The sequence below is a fragment of the Corvus brachyrhynchos genome, unplaced genomic scaffold (assembly GCF_000691975.1).
Source record: "Corvus brachyrhynchos isolate BGI_N302 unplaced genomic scaffold, ASM69197v1 scaffold101, whole genome shotgun sequence".
Lineage (NCBI taxonomy): Eukaryota > Metazoa > Chordata > Aves > Passeriformes > Corvidae > Corvus > Corvus brachyrhynchos.
In genome coordinates, this window is record NW_008237239.1 from 22,014,553 (window position 1) to 22,027,048 (window position 12,496).

The 12,496-nt window shown below is 49.5% G+C and overlaps 1 protein-coding gene across 1 annotated transcript in view; it reads right to left on the minus strand.

Moving 5' to 3' along the window:
• The window catches only part of GALNT14 (polypeptide N-acetylgalactosaminyltransferase 14), a 93,588-nt gene that overhangs the window by 79,684 nt on the left and 1,408 nt on the right, over positions 1-12,496 (minus strand). The window lies entirely within an intron of this gene.

Here is a 12,496-nt window from a genome sequence, read left to right on the forward strand (position 1 = left end):
TCCTGCTGGGCACAGGGGAGCTGCAGGAGGAAAACCAAGGTCAGGGTTAGGATGGGACACCAGCCCCTCTGCCCAACACAGGTGCTATTAAACTGAAATTATGGGTCACATTCACCCACATCCTGAACACTGCCCAGCACTGCCAGGGCCTGCCCAGCCACCACAGGGACTGCTGTCAGCAGAGTGTTTCCAGAGGGGGAGAAATAAATTCATAAACTAAACAATGCTTCTTGGTAACACGTTTAATGAAAGTGAAAGAAACAGAGAGATGTGTTTCTTCCTTACCCTACCCACCATGTTAAATGGCAGGGGGTGGGTTTCTGGGGTTTAGGGATTGTTTTTTCTGGAGGAAGCACAAAAATTGCATGACCTGTTTGTCACTCCTGAAGACAACAGTTTATCAGAGCAGTCAGCAAACTGAGAGATTATTCAGATTTCTGCCTCCATGTATTACTTCCAAGTCCACTTTCCTGAAAACACCACAGTAATTCCTGTCCCAGAAGTGAGCTGGGGATGCTGAGCAAACCCCTGCACTGCTCTGCACAGCTCTGCATTCCCTTCTCACCTCCCAGGGGTGCAGGCTCCAGGATTTGCCTTAGGTCCTACTCTGTGGTCCTCAGCCCCGAGCTGCAGGCAAGGATACTTCCACACAAGGCTTCCCCTGGCATGTGCCCTCCTGACTCTGCACCACTCAGATAAAATGACTCTGCCAGCTCCAAGAGCTGAAAATAGATGGGCAGATAAGAGCCAGGTCAAGCATGCACAATCCACAAAACCACAACTCCAGACCATGTTGATCAGCTGGAGACATAATGGAGGAGGACATGGGGACCCCATGGACTGGCTTCACCACTGCAGGCCAGTAACACTGATACCCTTGGTTAGTCCACTGGAATTGTCTCTGGGAAAAGCCCAAAGCCAGAAAGCCACTAGCACATCACCAGATCCTCTGCCAAGGATAATTTTCCATGGGGCTTACAACTATCTCGAGCATAAATTGGGATAAAGGGAAAAATGTACATCCAAGCCCTTTGTACTTCTGCAACAATCCATCTTGTTTCTGTCAACTTAACATCTGCAGAAAGATGTAGCTCTGCTGGAGGAAAAACAGCTCCTAAGTGCTCCTGGTCATGACAGATCTCAAGGCACACAGAAGTTCACCACATCCTCCTGGCCAAGGGCCAGGCTCACAGAATTGCATTTTATCTTACCCTCTTTCAGCTCCTCCTTCAGCCCCTTCAGAGGCTTTTCTTCATCTCTCCTTCCTCGTATTTCACTTCCAAGGGCATGGGACTAAAACAGCCCTGTTTTTTCTCCATACCCAACCTCAGAAAACAAATCATTCCCGAACCATACAACCAGACACCTTGCCTCCAACACAGGGCAGACCTCTCTGCACTGGCAGCTACACACAACTCCCCTAGGAGTGATGCTTTTCCCCACTTTTCTGCCCTCAAGACAACATCCCGTGTCACGAGACACTTTTTTCCCCCATCTCTTTTTCCTCCTCTTACAAAAGCTGTGGCTGAGGGTGGCCACAAAGGCATTGAAGCCTCCTGATGCCAGCCATCAAGTGCTTCACACTGCAAAAGCCTGGCCAAAGTGAGGTCCACAAGGAAATTACTCTCTCTGCAAGTAACTTCCCATCCTCCACCTTAATTTCTTCCAAGCCAGGACCCATCCCAATGAGACACCCAGAACTCAGCAGCACAGCCAAGTCAGGGACACATTGCTGAACGACCAACTGATGTTACAACTTCATCAGTGCTACAAACGCTTCACTTTCCCCTTCAATTTCTGCTTTTCCGCCATCCAGACTGACAATTCTCCTATGATTTTAGCTGAATTTAGCTCATTTTTAGCTAATTTGGCTAAGATTTTGCTAAAGTTAGCTAAGTAGCTAAAAGCGTCTCGCATTAAATCTTCCCGTGCCTCAAAGTCCCTCTCTATAAAAAGAGACTCATTATCACTGACTTGTCTCTAAATGATGGAGACTGTAAATCACTGCCACACAACATCTGGTTTGTGGCCCATGGGGAGCTGCCAGGCTCTGTTCAGCTGGGTAACAACCCACTGGTGGAGATGCCACTGATTCAGCTCCAAACTGCCTTCTACATCCCCAAAGCATGGGCCAGGCTGAGGGACAGAGTACAAGCAGCTCAGGGATGTAGGAACTGCTGAAATCAGTAGAAGGCTTAAGCCTTGGGGGCTCTCAGCCTTTCACCAGCAGGAAAGTGCTTTAAAACTAAAAGAAAAAAGGAAACCCAGCTAAGGCAGAAAGCAAATGAAGGGGTTGCAACCTTAAGAGCTGCAGAGACATTCAAACAAGAGTATCTCAAACCTTCCCTGCAGCTGTAGCCAACAAGACTGTAAATTGGCCTATGATTTAGCTCCATTTGGTGCCCTCTATCCAGCCCTGCAGGGCAGCCCACGCAGCAGATACCAGCTTCCATCCTTATCTCCACCATCCATTACCTGCTGTCAGAAAGCATGGGGGGAAGGCAGGGTGCCAGCACAGCTCTGCATGCACAGGAGCCCCCTTTTCCTCCCTCAGCAGGTCCCCTTGCAGCACCTCCAGCCATCACTAGGACCATGCTCCTGTGCTGAGGGGCTTGGCTGAGGTAGAGATTTCATCTCATAGCCCATCCATTGTTGAGTATGCTATTTTCTTACCAATTTTTCCTTTTGTTTCCCCCCTCCTTTTTTTTGCCTCTTCTCCCCCTTGGTTCATTACATCAATCATTTATATCCACAGCACTAGCCAGCTGATTTACTGCCTCGATCAATGCAGCTCCAGCATGAAAAAGAGACACAGCAAGCTCAGCGTGCAACAGGGACCCAGCTGTGGGAACCTGGAAGGACAAGAGGGAGTGACAGAGAACGCAGTCACCCCACAAACCAAAAGCACCAACAGCACAACTTTCTGCATTCCCTATCAGTACAGCAAGTCTGCAAGGATAGGGCAGTGCCAGGGCAGATGGACAGATCCTGCCAGGCACTCCTGGAAGACACGAGGTTTGAAGCTGAGGGCTCTAGGAGCAGAGCAGACTTGGGCAAGAATTTTTTTTGCCCCTAAGCAGGCGGCGGAGAAACCTGCTCCATCAGGATCGACTCGGAGCACTTCTGCTAAGCACCTCGTTTGCTCTCGCTCTCCTAATGAACAGCGTGACAAGCCTAGAAATCAATGGAGGCTCGGCAAACCCTGAGTGCAGCTCGTGCCGGCGCCCAGCCAGGCGTCCCCGGCACCTGCTCTCCCTAACTCAAACCGACGGGGAGCGATTACCCGACAGCTCTGCTAATGGCCACCCTGTCAGGGCTCCTCACCCACACCCCGGCAGGGCAGGCCATGGAAACAAGTCATTTGTGGAGGTGCCAGCCTTCTCCCTGGCAGTACCTGTGCAGAGAAGAGAGGCTGCAGCAGTGCCACTGGGAACTGGCCCTGGGGAAGTCCCCAGCATTTCCCTGCAGCCAAGGATGCTCGGCTCAGTACCTCTCTCCCAAATGACCACTGAAGTTTCAAGGCCCCTGGCCCCACAAGCAAGATCCAAGTCTTTATGGCCAGACAGACACTGCACATTTTGGGCAAAACAGGAAGTGTGGGGACACCTCCAAGACAAGCCACCTGCTTGCGATACCTGCAGCTGAGCAGGAAGGCACACGAGGAAGTGAGAATGCAGCCCTGGGGGTCAGAGAGGGATGCAGAGCAGACCAACAAGTGGAACAGGGTGCCAAGAATCTGCTTTTTGGCTCTTTTCCCTAAAATACCTGGCATACTGAAGATTGTCTGAGGCAGCTGAGGCTGCAAATGAGGGACAAGGCTTTGCTGGAGAAATAGCTGCATCTCAGTGCCAGACAAGGAAACACAGGAGCTGAGGCAATGGTGCAGGCATGATGGGGAACAAACACTCTCCAAACCCAACACCAACTGGGAGCAGCTCCCCTGAGCACCCAGAAGGGGTCAGGATGGAACAAGGCTCCCTCACAACAAACAGACCCTGGCTTCAGTTCCAAAAGCCTCCCCACACCACCATCACAGCACCCCCTGCCACTCCCCGCTCAGCTGCACCACCAAGTACGTACCAGTGTATATACACACATATATTACTCAGTTTGCTGCTTCTCCCCTCTATGCCTGAAAAGAAGACGAGGAGAAGAAGCATGCAAAGCACTGCTGCATCATGCATGGGCTGCCCTGAGCCCTCCAGCTCCTTCCCCTCACAGCGTCCGTACCCTGTTCTCTTAACCTCTCTGCAAGGGGCTCATTTCCCATCTCGTTTAACGGCTCCAAACTGTTCCACCGTGCTTTGTTTGCTTAAAAAAATGTTGTTAAGATACAGCAAAAAAAAAATAAGTGGACAAACAGGAGGGATTTAACCCTGCCATTGCATCTCCTGGCTGGAGGGGCTTCACACGCTACTCACTGCGGCATTGGTGATTTAATCATCAGTGCGATGCTACTGCAAACAGCAGCAGACAGCAGAGCCGGCAGGAGTAATGCTCTCTCCAACAGCGTGAATATTAAGGGCATTTAACAGCCCTTGTAATCACACTGTGGCTCCTTGCAAGAATACAGCCAGGCAGCACAAGGGAAGGCACTGAACCATGCTGCTGGCTTATCAAACTTCCCTGTGCTCCGTACAGCGCTGAAATCAACCCTGCTTACAGCAAAGCGAGCGCTGGCTTCCCCGCATGTTCTCTCCAAACCAAATCCCACATTGCAAAAGCCCTTAAGCACACACTGGGGTGAACTGGGTGGCTTGAGAGCCTCCTTCAGTGAAAGCCAGCCTCTTGTGGAATTTGGGTCCCTGTAACATGGAGCAAACATTAAGAGCTCGAGCAAATTAATCTCCTGTACCTGTCCGATGCAGTGGGAAAGGATTACTGGGGGAGGAGAAGAAATCCTGAGCATGGCATGAGTTTAGCTGCGCCTCAGGACTTGAGATATATCATACTTTTTAGGTCAAGCATTGGTTTGTTCTCAAAGGAGAAATGTCCCCAGCTTTTGCACTTTGAAAGCTTTTACTCTTTTATTGCATTAATATAATTCTGAAAAGTTCCCTGTGATTTTGAGGCAGAAATGGCCAGTTATCTCTGGTGTCCTGTGGTAATGAAACACTTCGTGAAACAGAGCCACTCCTGGACTACAGACTTGAAACACAGCTTCTGGAAATAAGGGAAAAAAGTGGGAATTCATCTGCTTTATCTCTCAGATGCAGTAATGGTTGCTGGTTCTGCCTGAAGGTGGGGAGAACATCTTGAGACCCAGGTCTGCATTCAGACAGAGAAACACTGGCTTGCCCAAAGCCACATGCACAGCTGGTGCCAATGCCCAAACCGAGATCAATATCAGGAGATCAACATCAAAAATTAGTTGATCCCAGTTGCTATTTACATATAGAAACTCAGAACTGTTTGGCTGTTTTGGCTGGACTCCCACCTGCACTGCCAGGAGCTCCCACTCCCAGGTTATCTCAGTGCAGCCTGTGCACCAGAGGGAAGGGAATTAGCTACCCAGCCTTTCATTCACACCTTTAATTATTCAGCTTATATTGATATAAAATTAATTGAAGCAGAATAAGCTCTTCTCCTAAATGCAGGTGCCCACACGCAGGAATCTCTGAGATTAAAAGGTGCAAATTACTTTATTTAATGAGTTAATTTCCAGCTATGGCATGGGCAAATCCCCATGCTGGGCCTGCACCTGCTGCTGCACCAGCTCTGCCCCAGTGCTATGGCTGCTGTCCCAGCACAATGCTCTGGGTAAACAGAAGATGTGCAAAGGTTTGGTTACACAGCAGAGATATCTTCACTTCTGTGAACGAAACTTCTCTTTCATTCACAGTCAGGATTTGGCCACGATGATGTCAGCAGGAGCTGCCACCCAAGGGTGCAGTAAGGCACCAAGAGCAAAGAAATCCCATTTTCCAGAACACCCCTTGTGCCTGTTGGGGAAGGTTGACTGCCCTCCGCCTCCCAGCAGCTGGTGCCCCAAAGTACCAACATGATTTCCTGCTGCTCCCCACACTGCCTGCAAAACCCAAACTGGAACTGACTTTCCCGCCCTCCGCCTCCCAGCAGCTGGTGCCCTAAAGTACCAACATGATTTCCTGCTGCTCCGCACACGCTAGGAGAGCTTCTGCCTGCAAAACCCAAACTGGAACTGACTTTCCTTTGCTGACATTGCCTTCAGGAGGGAAGGTGTCCTCACCTTGCTGAATCCCGCGGTGCCTCAGGTGAAGAACAACATCTGAACGACCTTCTCTGGCACTCAGATGCCTGCTGGAGCTCACTCTCACCTTGCAAGGTAGATTGTGTTTATATTTTATGTTTGATTTTGGAAATGCTGTGTTTCTTGAGTGCACAGGTGCATCCAGGAGGTCCCTGCTGAGGAGACACATCCACATCCATGGGCAGTAACACAGGCTGCTCACCGGGCAACTAATACTTTTCTCATCATTCCATTCCCTTTTTCGCCACTTGCAAGTCTAATTTCAAGTTTCAGATATTTCACTTTCTCACCTTTTCTATTGCTCCTTACCAAACCCTTCACACATCACCTTTGCAAGGGGTCTCCACCCCAAAATCAGCTCCTCTCACGCCATGGCCAGCAGACAGGGCTGCCAGCACACTGCTGGGCTGAGGCCACATCCCCAAGGGCTGCACAGGGGTTGGTTCTTTCTTCTCTAAAGAGACTCAAACCAGAGATCTTCCTGCAGGATGGGAGGGCAGGACAGGAGGGTTCTTCACAAAGTGTTTTGCTGTACCACCGGGAGAAAACAATATGCAGCCTACACATCATACATGGTTTAACTCCGAGCACTAGGCAGATATTCATCCATTTGGATCCCAGTGGCAGCAGCAGATGGCTGGGTAATGCATGTTTGAGTCTGCCTCTCTCTAAATGACACTGTATTACGGCACCAGGAAAATGCAACGGGCATTATGAATGCTGCAACTCTTCCCTCCTCCTTCTCCATCCAGCTCCATTCCTGTTGAAGGCAGGACCATGCTACACAAGTCTCCCTCCCAGCCTGGCTCCCACACACCAGCTCCAGCAGCTCCCAGTGTCTTCCCACTGTCCACCTCCCTGGAAAAACCACTTGCTTTCCCCAACCAGACCCTGCATTTCATCTGGGCAAGCTCAAAGTGCAAAGGGCTGCATGCCAAATGACCCCCAAGGCAGATCCCAAAGGACATCAGAGGATATTATTCCATCCTGAACAACCCTGCATCAACCCACTGGGTAAAGCAGATTATTTAGACCCAGATGAAAAAAACTTCTTTTAAATAAAAATATATTTTAAAAAAAATCAGTGTTTTATAAGAAGAACTGAGCTAGCCATTGAAAGTGAATTTGCTCACACCTGTAACTCCTCCCTCTCATCTTTCCTCCATCTCACCTAACAACAAGCAACTAAAAATTCAACACACAAGCAAGAAAAGATGTGCACGAACTCCATCCAGCCCGGGGGGGCTGCAGCCAAGGCCCACACCACTGAACATATCCACGCCGTATTTGCGAGCCGTGTGTCTCCATAATGGGTTATGAGGTGTGGTTGTAACTGGCGGATGCCGACAGTGGTCCTTGAGGAGGAAATGGTGTGTGTCTAAATGCAGGCAAAGCTATTTGGAAAGCCAGGACAAAGCAGCCTTTCTCTCCTGGCATGGGCCAAATTACATCCTTTGGACTTACTCCTTCAGTGGCTTCAAAAGAAAAAGAATCATCCGTCTCAATTTTCCTGGCTCTGTGAATAATGTTTGGAGAATAGAGGGTGATTTCATAGCTCATTTGTTTTTGCACCATATGAACCCTGCTCTCCTCGCATCACTTTCCAATCAGGTTTATAGCTGGTGTTTCCACGAGAAAATCAAGGAGGGAAAGGCTACGACACTCAGTCTCACTTGAGACTGAGGGGAAAAAACAAAAATTAAAAAAAAAAAAAAGAAAAAAAAGAAAGGAGAATCTCTCTCTCCCTTGTCTTTCGGCCTGATCTGAAAATGAACCTGTTTTGCTTCTGAATCAATTCTCTCCTGGCACTGCACTTCCTGCAGTACTTTCCGAGATGAGATGCAATCATTAGCTCACTTGCTCCTCCAAATAATATCACAAAGCTGGAGCTCAAGCTGCTTTGCAGTAAATCATCACTAATTTCTGCCCATGTGTGGCAAGGCAGGGTTTGACGGAGGACACAAGTCCTGCCACACCCTCCCAGTGCCACCACCCATTTGCATACCTGCTCTCTGGGGACAGTCCAGCATGTCACCTTGTCCCCCCGTGGAGAAGTGACACTGGCACATCATCCCTTATTCAAACACCTCTCCAATGACCCCCAAAGGACCAGCACAGCTCTCACGCCCTTGGGCTGCAGGAAGGGTTAGCCGAGGCTCATAAGGGGCTTCCAAACAGCAGGATTGAGGCAAACTCTTAGTACGACTAATGCTGCCTCCATAGTGGTGAACTCCTGCTCAACCTGTCACCACTGATCATTTTCCAAAGGGACATGTTAAGGACAAGAAACCCTCCTCTTGCTCCTCCCAGGAACTCTGTGCTACTGGCACCCAGAGCCCCAGCCACTCCCTGGACACCCAATGCCCATCCCACAGTGGGAGGCTTTCCAGGTACCCTACAGACTGATCCAGCCTGACCTAGGGCTGCCCTTCCCACCCCAGCAGCAGCTATATAGGAAAACCTGTATCTAGGCAGCCCCCCTTTCTCAGCTCCTCTGGAAATACATATAAAGAGTAGAGCAATACTGATTTAGATGAGCAGGAGATGGGGCTCAAGATCTCCTCCTTGGCTTACTTTTCCTGTAACACTGATTCCTAAAATCAATTTAATTGCAGCTTAGTAAGCAACTGCACTAAGTATCGCTGGCAAAATCTGAACATTTTGCTGTGAGAGAAAGGGGGAGAAATGGCTTTTTCATTGCACAGGAAAGTGGATTGAGAGCAAACTCCCCCCCATCATCTGCTCCTCACCCCTTCCTTCTTTAAACAGGAGGAAGCCAGCAAGAAACACACAGCTAACGCCAGCAATCTCCCTCTCCTGCTACTCCAATTAATAGTCAATCCGCTGCACCCATTGTCGTTAGGCTGCACGTAATTACTCCTTCATGCAAACATCTTCCTTAAACAGATCCTACTTCTGCTTTCTCCGCAGATACATTCCCCTTAATTGGTTTTATTGCACCAAATGCTGGCCTGTCCTCACAGATGAGACTCTCCCATGCGGAGTACGTTGCTTTTGCATTTCCACAACTTCTCCCAAGCTTGATTTTCCCACTGACAAGGAGATTACAGCACAAAGAAACACACCCAGGGTTATCAAAGTGGCATCCCGTGAGCTGTGCACACAGAACACACACATCCACACACCCTAGAAAAACACTGGGCACACAAAACCCCAATATTCAGCTTCCCAGGGATTTGTCAGCTTGGGACAATAACACTGCACCTGCATTTATGTGGGATCACAAGACAGCGTTATTTGCAAGGCTGCATCTCCTGGTAGTGCCCTTCCCATGCCAGAGCTCGCCCAGATCACAGCCACAGCAGCTCACCAGAGTATGCCCTCCATGCTCTGCCCTGGTCTCTACACATACAATCAACCTCTCAGCTTCAGGAGGCACAGGAAAACTCCAGTCACAGTACCATAAAACGCTCCCTGGACCTGCCTTCCCCAGGCACAGCATTCCCATTTATAGCTCTCACCCTGCAGCCATCCCATGTGCTGAGTCCCCTGCCCGTGGGGAGGTACGGGTCACGTTGCAGAGCCAGGGACAAGAGATGTCTCAGCAGAGCAAGAAGTAAACCCAACCAAGACAGGCCCTGGGCCATGAGCCCATCAAAATAAATCAGGATGATGCTTTCTTATCAAGGGAAGGAAGAGCAAGGAGAAAACAGTGGGCTTTTGAGTAAACAATCCAACTCTGTGCATATCTGAGGTGGTGAAAGGATAAATAAGACAAAACATCTTCCCTGACAGTCAACATCTTTCTCAAGCATGGAGACACTTCAACATGTGTGCTGTGTCTCTGAAGCCTCGGCATCCAGACACAGAGCTGATTTTGGAGACCTCCCTGCTCAAAAGTAGGACTTGCTTTTGTCAAGCCCACCCCTCAAGGTCACCAAGGGCTCCAGGACGTGAGCCAGAGCTGAGTCCTCCCAAAAACCCAGCAGCAAGGGCTCAAGCCCTTCCCTGTCACCTATGAGAGGATGATGCCACACCATGTCACACCAGCTGGAGAGGGATGCTGCAGCCCAGATTAATTCCACATGCAGGGTGCTCCACACAGACCTTGGCAGGAGAAGCAGTTCACAAGAGAAACCATGACACTCCTGAGCCCAACTCACTCTCAGAGCACCACCACCTCCAACACCCCTTCAGAGTGAAGCAGCAGGACTCTTCCAACTCTTTTTATTCTTCCAGAGCACAATAAAAAGTATGTTTCTTCTTCTGGTGCTCAACAGTTCTTGTCAACAAAACACATACCACCTGCACAGAAATTTATTTATGTTCTTACCAGGAGAGAAGCAGAATCCTTGCCTCCTGTCCTTCCTTCCCTGATACCTCTTTTAAAAGCACCAAGCTATGAAAGGCACCTGTACATTCCAATGCTCACTGTTTTGCAAAGCAAACAGGTCTTGTTCAATCGATATTTATGCCCCCATCAGTCACAGCTGCAACACAGAGCTCTACCAGAATGTAATGGAGGCGAAATTCATTCATTGCAATTACCAGTGAAAAATTAGGAGGGTTTTCATTGACGGGTTATTGTTTCACAGGTATCTCAGGGAGCGCTGTAACGCACAGTGGGCAGGTTAATTAAACAAGGTGCACCAGGCAGGCCGTTCACCATTTGCCCACAGCTGGTTTCATCACCGAGGTGACTTCCTCACCTCACCCCTGCTCCACCAGACCTGTCCTGCCCAATACCACAGATGAGGGCAGCTTGGGCATGGCTTTCTGTTTTAACCAGCACTAAATACACAAGCAAGAGAGAGAGGAACTGGATTCCATCACACCTCCTGCACAGGCAAAGCTCTGCACATCCTAAAAAGCCTGGATTTACTCCTAGATTTCAGAGTGGGGTTTCACCAGCAAAGCATGACAGAAGTTTCCCCTTCTCTCACATCCTGGACCTATCCATGCCCCCAGCCAAGTCCCAAGTCCCAGTCAACATAAGCTTCCTGGGTATTAAACACTCTGCCTCTTCTTTTTTTTTTGTTCCCAACAGCTTTGCCACTTCAATCCCTAATTGTCAAGATCTGAATTTTTGCAGGATACACAGTTATTTTAATCTGTTAAGTGGCTCCGCTGCTATAAAACTGACAGGAATTTAGTATCTGGAGACTGTCAGCTGAGCTCCAGGTGCTGAGGCTTTCTACACGGCAATGATGCAGAAGGAAGCACAGGCTGGTGCAAGGCACACAAGCACAAAGCTGGCAAGGGTCCCTTTGCACTGAGGTCCGACCCTGTAGCGTGCTGAGCACCCTGGAACACCTGGAGCAGGCAGTGAGGCTGCTGAGCTTCTCCACATCTCCCAGGAGCCATTCCCCAGCTGCACACTCAGAAAGGAGCTGTTGCATTGCAAACACTACTATAAGTCAAGTAGAACAGGTCACTTTTTTTAATAAAGGAAACTTTTCCTCTGTAGCTTTTCTCCTGCAGTCAAGCCCGTGACAGACCTGCTTTCCCTCCAGAGGCTGTCAGCTGTGCTTCAGCCATTCATCAAAGGGAGCAAGCTAGCATGCAGGAGGGAATGAAGAGAAATAAAATACCAAACCCAACAAAAACTATCTTCCTGCCCCTCCTGCACACACTGCTGACCCTGAGCACAGGAGCCCAGACCCCTGAAACCCCCTCCCTGCTGCAGGGCTCTGCTATACAGCCACTGTGGTCTCACACAGGTGCAGGAAATGAGAGGACCAAGGGCTTGTCATCCACCTACTCATCTCCTGCTCCCTCATTAGCATCCCCCAGGGCCACACAGCCACAGCCTGGCACAGGACACAGGAGCCAGCACACCAGCAAAGCATTGCTGCGGAGCCAGCTACAAGTACTCTTCACAATTAATTTGGGATTTTGCTTGTAATTAATCCCGCGTATCAGTTCCCCTCATTATTCCTTAATGTAATTAAGTTATTAGTTTATATGTCCCCCCCTCAAAGCAGAACAGAGGGAGGGATCAGAGAGAGGCAGGGGAGATGCCAGGCAGCAGCACAGAGCCATGAACCCAAGATTACTGGAGCACATGCCAAACCCCACCACAGCCTCCCCGAGCGACTTCAGGTAGGTCACTGGCAGCCTCTTTTTCCAAGAGGATAAAACGATTCCAATTCCTCCGGAGTCCATGCGAGACAGAAGGATACAAAGTTCAATTAGCCTCTCCGGGTCCTGGTTTATCCAGCTGGAAAACTGCCGGGACAAGGAGACAGGCTGGAACTAATTAAAGCTTGAAAAGTGTTTCGAAGCCCTCCTCCAAAAGGCAGGGAA